Consider the following 15,202-nt stretch of genomic DNA (forward strand, 5'->3'; position numbering starts at 1 on the left):
AAAGGAGTCTCCTTGAATAGGAGCAAGGTTCTATTCTCAAGTCAAAAGGAGAATAGGGATGTCCTCTCAGGTTGAGAGGGAGTGACGTTGGACATCACTTGTGCATTCTCTTCTTCAGGAAGTGAAGAGAATAACGGAGGATTGGATAAGCATGTGGTTTCCTTGAGGACATAAAATTGAAGAAAGGAAAGGGACTGACACTCTTTGAGGATGTGATAGGTATCCAAGAGAAGAGTGGTCAAAGGGGATCGATATTCTTTGAGGACTCAGGATTGGAGATCCAAGATAAGAATAGTCCTAAAAGGACATACCTTGTAGACATCTAGATGGGGTATTTACCTTGTCGAGGTAGTGCGGTATCACATGTAAAGCCTCCTGACATAATGCTCTTGATTAAAGTAGAGCTTGTCTAGTTAGGCCTCAAAGATAGTGCTGGTCATAATGATGATGCTTACGGTATGGCTTATCAATCTGACTCTTCTTGTGAGAATTCTTTAGTTTGTGATATGATGTTGTACTAGTTGTACATTTATGAATACCTCCCTCGTTAGGAGGGAGTGTTGAGAAATGTAACTAGTTCCAGTCTTCATAATTGTTGTACTCATTTCAATATGTATCCTATGTAACAAATAAGAAAAGAAAAGAAAAAGTTATTATTATTAAAGCATGGGTTTCATGCTCATTATTGATGGTCTTCTAGGTAAAAGCATGTTCTTTGTGCTCCTAGGTTTGTTAGATTTTAGGATTTGTTGTCATGAGTCAAAGGAGTCAATATCATGTTTATAAGACCCTTCTGGGCAAAATCTAATTGTAAAATGAATTATTTTTGAGTTTAGAAAGTCCTGGAAACTCCAAAAGTACAAGTAGGCCCTGGCAGCATCAAGTCGACCTAAATGAGGGCATGCAACCCCTTGAGAAGGCTATATAAAGGAGCAATTCCACCTCATTTGGCACTCACTCCACAAGTTCGATGATCCAAGTGGATATTGGTGGTCACCCACCAATTCCACTTGGACCCCCACCATTGCTTCTTTCAGTTTCTTTAATTGTAGCACAATTTACTATTTTTAGAAGTTTTTCGGGTCTTAAACTTCCGGAGCCGTTTTGAGGCCCTAAACGACGTTTTTTGGTAGGAAATCTACCGCCAACGATTTTTTGTCTAAAATCGCCTTTTCCGTCGTAGTCCTCAGAGAGGTCTTTCCAACGGGTTATCATGCGCGTCAAACGGAGATAATATGACCAAGTCACGACCCCAGGAAGTTGGCTGTCCAACTCACCCCAACATGGCCCATAAACTCTTGGTGTTACATCTCCTCGGGTTAGGGTTTTGGTTGTTTAGGGTTTGCTCTTATTGTTCAATAATAAAAAAGGCCCTTGAGCCTCATTGGAAGGCAGTTCAAAGGCATGTAGCCGCCACATCTCTTCTCAGAGATAAGCTACCATCGCCCTAGCTGGTTTATTTCCATTTCTGTTTGTAAGCATATTTCAGTATTTTACATTAATGAAATGAAGTATTATTTCCGCTGCATCTCTATGTTTATGGTTATCTTTGTAATTTGTTGTGTTCCTATCTAAATCCGGGTCAGTGATATCAGAGTGGTTTGCTTTTTTTCTCTGTTTTTCTTTGCATGTCCCCAACGAGGTTGGGATATAAGGAGTTAGGGCTTGAACTGGTCGAACCTTTGCAAGACTAGCCTTGCAAATCTTGATGGCCTCCCATGGCGGATGAAAAGAAAGATGAGGGGGCAGGAGATCCTATCAAAATCTTGCTTGAAGAAGTCCTCGAGCGACAAAGGAACGCGATGATGGACAACTTTGCCTAGATCTTTCAGCGGCTACCTAGGGGCGACGCATCGGCTTCCAACAGCTACTCTGGAAATGCCACACCGTTTAAGGTACAAGTTAATTTGGAAATCTCCATATTCGAGGGTTAGATAGACGCAAATGCTGTCGATAAATGGTTTAAATATGTTAGAGTGTTATTTCTCTGTTCATGATTTTTCCAGTTGGGAAAAGATTATTTTCGCACTTTTCAAAGTAGCCCCCCACGTCAAGGACTGGTAGGAAACCTACTGCGAGCAGAAGGATGAAAGTACAGGCTCACTATTTTCAGCCGCACCCACTTGGAATTCATTCTGGGATGCTATCAAGGAGCATTACTACCCTATCGGAAGCTATGAGGATCAATACATAAAGTGGACTACGCTGCGGCAGGGAGGGGACCAAGACGTGCCGGAGTTTACCAATATTTTCCATACCCTTCGCACAAAGTTGGGTATCAAGGATTTGGAGCAGCATTTGGTACTCAAATATCGCAGTTGCCTGTATAAGTACATCTAGGAAGAAATAGAATTCCTGAATATCTCCTCGCTAGGCACGGCATACTGAAATGCCGTCAAGGTCGAGCAAAATCTTAAACAGAAGAAGCGAGACTTTGGATCTGCGAATCTGAAGCAAGGGAAAGGTGCCCCCAAACCGCAGAACAAAGGACAAAGCCATGGTGGGGCAGCCCAAGACAACCTGCGAAAGCTGCAAGCAAAGAGCAGCGCTCTGAAGCCAAAAAAGGACACGGGAAAGTGGTGTGAGTTCCATAAGAGCTCCACTCACAACACAAGTGAGTGTTGGGCCAAGCTGTCACTGGTGGCCGAGCTAAAGGTTTCAGAATCAAATGCATGTTCCGACTCTGAGTCAGAACCTGAAAAGGGGAATGACAAAAGTAAACAGATTATCGATGCGGAGCCCAACACCACTATTGCCTCCACGAAGGTCCTGGAGGAGGAACCAGAAGATCCAGAAGAGGAGCGTCTCTTCCACTCTCAGATGTGGGTAAAGGGCTTCCCGCTACAGTTCATTGTCGACAGCGAGAGCCAAAAGAACCTCATTTTGACAGAGGTCGTGAAGTGACTGGGCTTACTGACCACAACACATCCACAACTGAACACCATCGGGTGGCTTCACCATGGACGGGATCTTCGCGTGATCCAGCAGTGTCGCTTTCCATACAACATCAAGCCCTTCACGAATGAGGTATTGTGTGACATTGCTCCCCTTGAAGTTTGTGATGTATTATTAGGACAACCATACTTGTGGAAGCGACATGCTGTGTATGAATCAAGGCCCCGTGCTGTTATTATTACTTTGGGAAAGTACAGGATACCAGAGGTAGCACCACCTACTGCCATCTCTTTGGTTACTGCAAAACAATGCAGTAAGCTCATTTCCAAAACCGGGAAATTTGTTTTCTTGATGATATGCCCTCAAGGAAAGAAGAAGACGGTGGCCACGACCTTCAGACAGGGCCCCTCCTCACGACAACTACAGATGGACAAGGTTGTGGAGGAGTACGAGGACATCTTCACCTCCCCCGCAGGGATTCCTTTGCACTGTCAGGTCAAGTACTCCATCGATCTGACCCCAGGTGCGTCGTTGCCCAATGGACCAATCTATCGGTGCTCCGTTCTGGAGAACGATGAAATCAAGAGGCAGATTCAGGAGCTGCTGCAGAAAGGTCACATTCGTCCGAGTTCATCGCCCTGTTGGAGCCTGATCGTGTTGGTACAGAAGAAGGATGGGACTTGGAGTCTCTGTATTGACTATCGGATGCAGAACAAAATCACTGTCTGTAATAGGTACCCAATCCCACGGATTGATGACCTCCTGGATCAACTGAAGGGGGCAAAAATATTCAGGATCGATTTGAAGTCAGGATATCACTAGGTACCAATCGAACCCTTCGATGTGTGGAAGACTGCCTTCAAAGCCAAGGGGGGCCTTTTCGAATGGTTGGTAATGCCTTTCAGATTGACGATTGCTCCTGGAACCTTCACGAGGCTAATGGATGAAATCTTGCAGCCATTCACCAACTCATTTGTAGTGGTATACTTGGATGACATCTTGATCTTCAGCCAGAGTTGGGAAGAGCACCTCCACCACATCCAATAGGTTCTCCAAACATTGTGGCAACACAAGTTATGTGCCAATTTGGAGAAATGCACTTTTGGCATGACCCAGGTTCAGTATCCGGGATACATTATTGATGAACAGGGGGTGCATGTGGATCCAACTAAGATCCAAGTCATTCGGGATTGGCCATCTCCAACCAGTCTGACAGAGCTTCACAGCTTTCTAGCTCTTGCCAACTTCTACCGCAGGTTCGTGTTGAGCTTTTTCATATCACTTGGCCCTTGAGTCAAGTCACCAAGGGAGGAGTGAAAGCAAAATTCTTTTGGTCTGAATCTCAACAAAAGGCATTCATAGAGTTGAAAGATTGCCTCTACTCGGCACCAGTGCTCGCATTATCAGACTTGCAACAACCATTTGAGGTCGAGACAGATGCCTTTGACTACGCTATTAGGGCAGTCCTTATTCAACATGGGCATCCAGTGGCATATCACAGTGAGACACTTTCAGACATAGTCCAGAAGTATCCCACTTATGACAAAGAGATGTATTCCATTGTGCAGGCCTGTCGACAATGGAAGCATTACATTTTGGGGAAGGAAACGGTCATCCACACAGACCATCGACCCTTGCAGTTCATACAGACCCAAAGGGAATTGCAGAATGATCGCCATCAGAAGTGGTCCACATACCTGCAACAGGTCCATTTGAATATCAAGTATAAGAAGGGCAACACCAATAATGTTGTAGATTGCCTCAGTCGACCACCGATCATGGCGTTAACCACTGTGCTCAACTCTCGTGGGCACGAGACTTCTGATTGGCCACTTCTCTACAAAAGCGACCTAGAATTCGGCCACACATACCAGACACTCTTGGAGGGTCAACATGTTCCATATTTTCACTTGCAGGATGCTTTGCTATGCCACCTGGGTCACCTTTGTGTTCCTTCAAGCGAGCGTGCCAAGATGATTTGGGAAGCACACTACAGTCGGGCTGCTAGGCATTTCGGGGTCGAGAAAATGATGGCAGTACTATAGAAGTATTCCTATTGGGCCAATCTTCGACAAGATGTTGGGAAGTACATCAGATCATGCATTTCTTGCGCCATTGCCAAACCGACCATCAAGAAGCAAGGCCTCTATACCCCGCTGCCTACCCCTAGCCGACCTTGGCAATCCATCTCCATGGATTACATGTCAGGCCTTCCTTCCACTAAGCATGGAAACGACTGTGTTTTTGTGGTCGTCGACAGGTTCTCAAAGATGGCCATTATGGCAGCCTGCAAGAAGAATATCACAACCGAAGCCACTACTAAACTCTTCTTTGAACGAGTGTGGGTACACTTTGGGATCTCACAGTCTATCATCTTATATCGAGACAGCAGGTTCCTTAGTACATTTTGGTCCAATGTCTGGTCGATGTTGGACACCAAACTCACTAAGTCCACAACTTTCCATCCTCAAACCAATGGCCAGACAGAGGTTGTCAACAGGATGATCGTACACATTCTGCTCATGTACAACTCAATGCATCCACGCACGTGGGACGGGAGCCTCCCCTATGTTCAGCACAGCTACAACCGGACTCTCCACAGCTCGATTGGCCACAACCCTTTTCAGGTGGGCTTGGGATTCCAACCACTATGTCCCATTGATGTGGCCATGCCATTTGCAACTACTCACGCAGATTCGGCTCATGTCCAATCCGAAACAGATAAGGCAAACAACTTCATTGAGCACATCCAACATATTCGCCAGCAAGTCCATGACATTCTGGAGAAATCAAATGCCAATTAAAGCAGCGACATGATCAACATTGGGTGTCACACAAGTTTCAGGTGGGCGACAAAGTCTCGTTGCATTTGCAAAAAGAACGCCTTATCGGAGCCTATCGGAAACTTAGACCACTCCGATATGGTCCTTACACCATTACCAAGGCTGTGGGAGACAATGCATTTGAGCTTAGCATTCCCCCATTCCTTGGCCTGCACCCAGTGTTCAATGTGGACTGCCTTCGGCCATACTTTCCACCATTACTAGACACATCCGACATTGCAGAACAACTCACACCCACAGAGTTAAATCCAGATTGCATGGAACAAGCTGCAACTGATCGGATCATGGACACACAGATCAAGCACACTCGCCAACAGAATATCCATTTGTATCGAGTTGTCAAAGTAGGCGAACTCCTTCACCAGGGCAAGTGGCTCACCAGGGACCAAGTTCAGCGAAAGTTTCCTCATCTCATGGAGGAACTCAATGCAAATGGGGACCATTGTTTCCTAAGGGGGGAGGAATGATCCAGGTGGATATTGGTGGCCACCCGCCAATTCCACTTGGACCCCCACCATTGCTTCTTCAGTTTTTCAGTTTCCTTAATTGTAGCACAATTTACTATTTTTAGCAGTTTTTCGGGTCCTAAACTTCCGGAGCCGTTTTGAGGCCCTAAACAACGTTTTTTTGGAAATCTACCGCCAACAATTTTGTTTCTAAAATCGTCTTTTCCGTTGTAGTCCTTGGAGAGATCTTTCCAACGCGTTACCATGCGCATCAAACGGAGATAATATGACCAATCCACGACCCCGGAAAGTTGGTTGTCCAAATCACCCCAACGGGGCCCATAAACTCTTGGTGTTACATCTCCTCAGGTTAGGGTTTTGGTTGTTTAGGGTTTGCTCTTATTGTTCAATAATAAAAAAGGCCCTTGAGCCTCATTGGAAGGCAGTTCAGAGGCATGTAGCCGCCACATCTCTTCTCAGAGATAAGCTACCATCGCCCTAGCTGGTTTATTTCCATTTCTATTTGTAAGCATATTTCAGTATTTTACATTAATGAAATGAAGTGTTATTTCCGCTGCATCTCTGTGTTTATGGTTATCTCTGTAATTTGTTGCATTCCTGTTTTAATCCAGATCATTCGATCTATGAAGAAAGAGTTCTATTTGTAGCTGGGAAGCTGGAAGAAGGAGAGCGAAGGTCTAAGACAAGAAATAAGGACAGAAATATCTTGTTTTTGGGTTCTATCTCTCTTACACATGCAAAATTCTAAGGTTTCTGGGCTGCAGGAAGAGGTCGAAGTTGCAGGTCCAAGTTGCACTAGGATGAAGTGCAGTGAGTTGTAGCTGGAAGAGACTCTATCTAGACCTCGTTGACCTTGGGAAGAGCTGTCTTGCTTTAGAAAAGTCTTAGGAGGAGGTTGAATTAGGGTTTCCTTTTCTACTGATGGATGAATGCAGGATTGAAGTTTTTATTTCAAATTAGGCACATTTTCTAGTTTCTGTAGTTCTCTGTATACAGTGTTATTCTCTTTATGCCAAATGTATCTTTTTCCATTGCTTAGTTCTGGTAAAATAGCCATGATGTTACATGTGAAATTCTTGCTGACTAAATATTGGCTTTCCAACTTTCCAGTTTATCCCTTGTCGATGCACATTACTGTTCTCTGCACAACACTCTATCTTGCCCACTGGGTTTTTGATGAGAGACAGACTGCTGTGCAATAGTGCTCTTTTTGTGATCACGAAATATCAGTAGTAACTGGCTCAGACTTGGGAGATTTAGTGGTTATTTTATAAGTACCCTAAACTCTATATAAATGATTGGAATGCAGACTAAAGACACTGGTACTTGTCTTGCCACTATTGCTGAAAATTTTAGTAGATTAGAAGTATCTTTCTATGGCCACAATAAAGTCACCTAAACTCTATATAAATGATTGGAATGCAGACTAAAGACACTGGTACTTGTCTTGCCACTATTGCTGAAAATTTTAGTAGATTAGAAGTATCTTTCTATGGCCACAATAAAGTCACCTAAACTCTATATAAATGATTGGAATGCAGACTAAAGACACTGGTACTTGTCTTGCCACTATTGCTGAAAATTTTAGTAGATTAGAAGTATCTTTCTATGGCCACAATAAAGTCAGATGGTTGATGTGACATACAATTACATGTAGACAACTGAAAATTGTGTCATCTGTATAAAGGATCATGCCCAGGCAATCCATGTCATTGTTTGTCATTCATATAGGACCAAAATCAACATTGATTTGTTTACCTTTTTTGGGATTGTATTTGTTGTGTCTCAATTCTACCTGATCCATGCTTGTCACTATCATTTGCTTTGATGCAGAATTGTCGGGCTTTTGATCATCCTTAAAGTTAATCATGCTTCTCTTCTTTGGAGAATGTTTTTCTGCTATTAGAAAAACCGTAATAGAAAAATATGCTTGAAAAAATATGATAACAACAGACTAGCTTGCTTTTAATTTATTGCTACACTCTTACACATCTTTCTTGCAAATGGTCGGCACTAAATATTGGTTTTCCATTTCCAGCTTTATGGTTTTTAAATTTTTTTAAGGAATGGGTACTTCTGGTCAACACGAGCACAGGAAGCAGGTTTGTGAAAGCAAGTCTTTGGCATATGACTGGGGTATCTGTTTGGCCAAATTTCCCAAGGACTTGCATGTGGCCCAACTGGCAACAGATGTCACAAGTAACTGGTGTACGATGAATATGAACACAAGCACAAGTGTGTCCTAGGTGAGACTTGAACCCTGGTTGGGGCTTTAAAAGTGCTCTTCTTTCACCAACCCACAAGACACCATTGAAATTTAATGATTATATCTCTGAACATTCAGCAATCTGCTCATTTATTCCATCTTCCTTCTGTATCCTCCATTGTTTGCTTTGTTCCTCCATTCTTTTGCCCTTGGTCCCTTGGTTTTAATCTCCAACTATCCTCATGTTGTTCTGTTCATTCTTCATAACATATGGAACTCTCTTATGTCTTGGATATTATTGTTGACCTTGTTCATTTGGCCTTGCATTTTCATCCTTGTTTAATCAATCTGTCAAAGAATAACCTAAAGCACTGTAGTCAGAATCAGCCGAGTTAGTCTGACCCAGCCATTTTTGATGTGGCATGGCCTGAAAATGAACAAAGTCTGCTGCTGACTTGTTTTTACTGGGCTGAGTCACAGTTGGACTGGGCCGACTCACATATGGATTCAGCTGAATCTGTGTACACATAAGCCTGTCAGCGGGGCAAGCAAAAATGACAGAAAAAATAAGGGAAACAAAAAAAAAAATTGAACCTACCTGAAACCTAAACCTATCTTCCTAAAGGCTAAAATCCGCCCTCACCTTTCTTGCCTCATTTCACTTTCAAAACTTGCATTTGGACCTTTTAGAGCTGGAATAAACCTTGTCTCTGGCAGCCTGCTGTTGGAATTGATTTGGCATGGACTTAGTGATGGGGCTCATGTAATAGCCGTTGCCCCGAGTTGAAGGTTTTTCATTCTCCCTAGGAGGCCCCCAGATCATTTCCGATTCATGGCTCTGAGACAAGTGATCTTTGATCAGTCATGACATGACTCATGACTCAATAGATTAGCGTTTGACGAGTTTATGACTTTGGAGACCTTTTAGAACCCCACTGTTTATGTATTATGCCCTAGTATATTAATGATTCTTGCAACTTTCATTTATGTATTTCAGAACTTAAAATTTACATATCTTGACGTGATTTGGGTATGAATTAGCAAACTTGCACATTTGGTGTTTAATGGTCTGTATATGTATTGATTAGCATATTCTTTTTTTCTTTGTTCCGAGGAAAGAAATCAGCCTCCCTCTCAGCCCAAGGTGTCACGCCCCTACACCTGCGGTAGTCTTCCAACTGCTTGTAGCAAGAAGGTGCAGCACCACCGAACGCGTTCTTTTCACCAATACTAACATTCGTGGACTACACCTACTTTCACATTAACATACTTGGCTTGTGTTTCGCAACTAAGTAAAAACAATTATCCTTTATACTTAATGAAGCCCATACTCATTCATTATCATCATGCAATTAACCAAGAACAACAACAATTGCAAACAAGTATAAAGGGGAGGGGCAACTCCCGAACAGTCTGCCCAACAATATATTATATCAGTCTTTTCAATAATACATCATCAAGTATACTTGGCAAAACTCCAAGTCTATACTTAGAATATTTTACAACCAAGGCATAGAATAGCCTTTTACAATCATGTGCACCCTTGCACAAAGAGAAGTGCTCACCCGAGCCACTTATCCTCTCTACCAAGTCCTGCACATACAACCCGAACCTCGGCACGCTTGCCTACACTTCAACCGGCATAAGAAACTCCAAATCTGCACTTAGATAACCTACGCATGAGATATGCGCAGTCCTTTACCCCTCTTGCGCAGATTTACCTCTGCTCTATGCGTAGAAGTGATGTTCGAAATCGTTGGTTGAAATGAGCCTCATGCTCACATACTTATACACCCTCACTTGGGATTACATGGGGTGTGCAGCCCCATGGCCGACCCCCAAAACCACTTAACACACGCCCACAAGCCATCGTTCACAAGTCGGCTGCCATATATTCTAACACCGCATATATGTATGTTCATGCTTCAACACTTAGTCGCATAAGTGTCTTTCATAACGTCGCATCTATCGTCGCAATCCTCCGCAGAAGTGTCGCAACATTGTCGCACCGTCGTCCGCACTCCGTCGCACTTCCGTTGTTCGGCGTGCCCGCCCGCGTACACGACCTCGCCCGACGCCCGTCGCACCGCGGCTCGAAGGCCTTACATCCTCCTCCACCTGAAATCGTTGTCGTTCTCGACAACATATCATCCCGGTAGCCATCCACCAAGATCATCAGTCAACTGTGATGTGAACTCTTCGCAAGGCAAACATCCTTGCAACATATGTAGAGACTCTTCTCCACTATGTCCCGGCTCAATGACCAACTGCCACGAAGCTCACCATACCAAGGTATGTACTTCCACGGTATGCTCTCCATAAGATGTCATCTCGATCCATATGTCATCATGTGAACCTCTGTCATGATACTCCAGCATAATGCCAACACATCTCTGCACACTTCCGGACCTCATGTCTGAACTAGTTGGGTAGCTAATCCAACCATCACGCTCAATCCATGAGAGTGAACATCCTCATGCCATCATCAGCTGTTCCTCAAACATTTGCCACATGCTTGACTCCTCAAGAATCCATCTCCATAATCCCTGCTCAGGTCCATGGAAACTCCATCCATCTCATTTGCTACATGTCATGATGCTTGATGCCAAGCTATGTTGCAGGAAACGGGGGGGGGGGGGGGGCGTTTCCGGCTAGAAACTGGGACAAAACACGGAAACGCGTTTGGTACGGCCAGGAAACGCGTTTCCGGTCGTACTGCCACGTTTCCCGAAACGGAAACGTGGCAGTATGGCCAGAAACGCGTTTCCCGGCCGTACAGCCCGCGTTTCCCAATTGAATTGTGTTTTTTTTAATTATTTTTTTTTTCAAATTTGTTTTTTAATTTTCTAGATGGGTGTCTAAAGTTATAAAAGTGAATTTTTGCCCTAGTGTTGATATGCAGTTCATGGTAATGTTAAATTCTTAAAGTAAAAGTGATATTCTCCTTTATTTTTCATTTTCATCCTTTTACTTAAATTTTTAACATTACCATGAAATGACTCAGGATGTTTGAGAGTGGTTTCGCCCTCATTGGATTTCATATGGAGAAAGTAGAATTTTAGATCTCACTCAAAATCTAGCAGACTTATTTGTTTTTCAGGATTTCAGGATTGGGGGGATTGCAATGTTTCCATTGGATTTTATCATGTACTAGGGTATGGAACTTGTATTTAATCAAGAAAACCAAGCCCTCTATGCAGGGGAAACTCCCAATAATCAAGATCATGTAGGGTACTAAGGTATGAAACGTGTATTTAATCAAGAGCACTAAGGTTGTTCGACTATGTAGGAGGAGACTCCCAATACAACAGTGGTCCTTCTAAAGAATGGGATGTGGATGCAGAAAATCCTGATTTGGATCTCTCTCTTGCAGCCTTATAGTCTTTATTGTACTTGCAGCCTCATATATTAATATAAATAAAGGCTGATTTTGAGATTTGGATATCTAATAAAGGTTGCTTTTGGATATTCCGATATTTTTATTTTCATTATGTGATCATTCATGAGTAAGTGTGATGTAAATTAAATCTTAATGTTTAAGTGTAATAAATTATAATGTATCATTTATGCTTTATGATTGCACACACACACACACACACACACACACACACATATATATATTTAAATATTTTATATATATATATATATATATTCGCGTTTCCCCGTTTCCAAAATTTGGGGAGGTCGCGTTTCGTATCGCTTCCCGTTTCGGAAACTCGTACCCGTTTCCCCGTTTCGTGCAACTTAGATGCCAAGCCATCCCTGCACCATCAATCATACCTGCTCAAACATGTTTAAGGACTCACTACCATGAGCAGCTAACAATGAGCCCCATCTTCTTTATCCATCTAAGAAGATGTAGAGGGAGTAGAGCCTGAAGGCTCTCCCTCACTAATCAACTCAATCCATCTATCAAGATCCTCAATCTCCATCCTTTGTAGATAAGCAACCCGGTCTTCCCTCTGGGCATCCGGCCTCACATATACCTCATCATCATCCTCCACCAGCTCTAGCCTTCTTGTCAAATCCAAGATGCTATCTGAAAGTGTCTTGATGACCAATGATTGCTCCACAAGCTTTGTCTCGACACTAGACAACTGCTTGTTTACCTTCTCCTTATCCTCCATTTGCATCACTCCCAATTTACAATCAGGCCTAGTCACACCAATGGTTGGCACACCAATGGGTACATCTTCCCTTCCATCATAAATGTAGAGCTTCTTCAAATGTGGAATGATCATAGCATCAAATTGTTTCATGAACTCCATTCCCAATACAACTTCATAGTCATCAATCTGCACTATAGTGAAGTCCACCTTCCCGGTCCATTTACCAAGTGTAGTGTCCACCCTCTCAGCTATACCAAGAATGTCAATAGGAGGAGAATTCACTGTCTTCATTTGTGCCTTTGCCGGTACAAATTTCAGCCCAATTCTTCTCGCAGTATCTTCGCCCATGAAGTTGTGAGAAGCCCCACTATCCACCATAGTGAGCACATCAGCACCTCCAACCTTCATTCGAACATACTCCAACTTGTTCCTTTCAGGATCCCTTCTAGAGGCCACTTCCGTAGTAGCAGAAGCACCAAGTATCTGCATCATCCCCACAGAAGCATCTTCATTCTTTCCATCAGACTGTGCAATAGTGGCCACCTTCGGTTTAGAGGGACAATTCTTCACCATGTGTGGTCCTGCACATAGCCAACACTTCAAAGGTTTCTTCGTCTTCGAACCATCATCCGATTTCGAAGCATCATCCTTCTTCTTTTCTTTCGGCTTGTTGGACTTCTTTTTCTCATCAGAAGTCTCATCATAATGATCCACCAACCTATCAACCGCAGCAAAAGCCTCCTCAAGTGTCCTAATCTTCTGCCTCTTCACCTCATTGCGTGCCCAAGGCTTCAACCCAATAATGAAGTTGAACACCTTGTCTCTCTCCGCCATGTCGGGAAGTTCCAGAGCTGCACTTGCAAACTTTCGCTGGTATGCTTTTAGGCTTCCGGTTTGCTTGATGTATTTAATTTTCGTCCTTGCTTCCCACGTTTCATCCTGAGGATTGAAATGGGTCTACAAAGCCTTCTTCATGTCATCAGCACTGCCATTGACAATCTGATCCACCCTCCTTCGCCACCACATCTTAGCATCCTTTGTCAAGAACTGAGCAACCACCTTGACTTGTGTCTCACCATCAGGTAGACTCAACCGTTCCAGGTACTGTTCCATGTCCCATAGAAAGTTGCCAAGAGTCTTTGCATTCCTTGTGCCATCATAAGATTCCGGTTCCTTGACCTTCACATGAGGCACTCCTCCACCTGAGTTATGCCTCACGACCTTCTTCAACACTGCGATCTCATCCTTGGCTTCATCAAGAGATTTGTTTACCTTGTCAAGAGATTCCTTCAAGTTCACGATCTTTGCAAGACCCTGACCCCTCGCTTCTTCGACCTCTTTGACCCTTATCTCGAGTTGTGTACACATAAGATCAGTGTACTCATGCTGCGTTCAGAGCTCATCAAGTTCTTCCCTTAGCTTCGAGTTGGCCTCTTGCTCCTTAGTGAGCAAGTCCTCCCTCGTTTCCCAAGAAGACTCCATGGCTTCCATCCTCTGCAGTATTCTTTCCATAAGTGATAAAGTCCCGGCTTCATGGCTAGACCCAACTTGAGACCCGGCTGCCATCTCTAACAGCTTCTTCTTCCTTTGCGATCTAGTCTCCACCATCCAACAGCTTCACCGAACCGAAGCTCTGATACCACCTGTCACGCCCCTACACCTGCGGTAGTCTTCCAACCGCTTGTAGCAAGGTGCGGCACCACCGAACGCGTTCTTTTCACCAATACTAACATTCGTGGACTACGCCTACTTTCACATTAACATACTTAGCTTGTGTTTCGCAACTAAGTAAAAGCAATTATCCTTTATACTTAATGAAGCCCATACTCATTCATTATCATCATGCAATTAACCAAGAACAACAACAATTGCAAACAAGTATAAAGGGGAGGGGCAACTCCCGAACAGTCTGCCCAACAATATATTATATCAGTCTTTTCAATAATACATCATCAAGTATACTTGGCAAAACTCCAAGTCTATACTTAGAATATTTTACAACCAAGGCATAGAACAACCTTTTACAATCATGTGCACCCTTGCACAAAGAGAAGTGCTCACCCAAGCCACTTATCCTCTCTACCAAGTCCTGCACATACAACCCGAACCTCGGCACGCTTGCCTACACTTCAACCGGCATAAGAAACTCCAAATCTGCACTTAGATAACCTACGCATGAGATATGCGCAGTCCTTTACCCCTCTTGCGCAGATTTACCTCTGCTCTATGCGTAGAAGTGATGTTCGAAATCGTTGGTTGAAATGAGCCTCATGCTCACATACTTATACACCCTCACGTGGGATTACATGGGGTGTGCAGCCCCATGTCCGACCCCCAAAACCACTTAACACACGCCCACAAGCCATCGTTCACAAGTCGGCTGCCATATATTCTAACACCGCATATATGTATGTTCATGCTTCAACACTTAGTCGCATAAGTGTCTTTCATAACGTCGCATCTATCGTCGCAATCCTCCGCAGAAGTGTCGCAACATTGTCGCACCGTCGTCCGCACTCCGTCGCACTTCCGTCGTTCGGCGCGCCCGCCCGCGCCCGCGTACACGACCTCGCCCGGCACCCGTCGCACCGCGGCTCGAAGGCCTTACGCAAGGGCTAGAGTGAGGTTGCTAGTACCAGGGCAGCCCACGGGTATACTCACTTAAGAGTTCACAAGGCTTAA

Source organism: Pinus tabuliformis, chromosome X, assembly GCF_031772625.1.
Source record: "Pinus tabuliformis cultivar Carrire ecotype Pingquan chromosome X, CPIR1, whole genome shotgun sequence".
NCBI lineage: Eukaryota > Viridiplantae > Streptophyta > Pinopsida > Pinales > Pinaceae > Pinus > Pinus tabuliformis.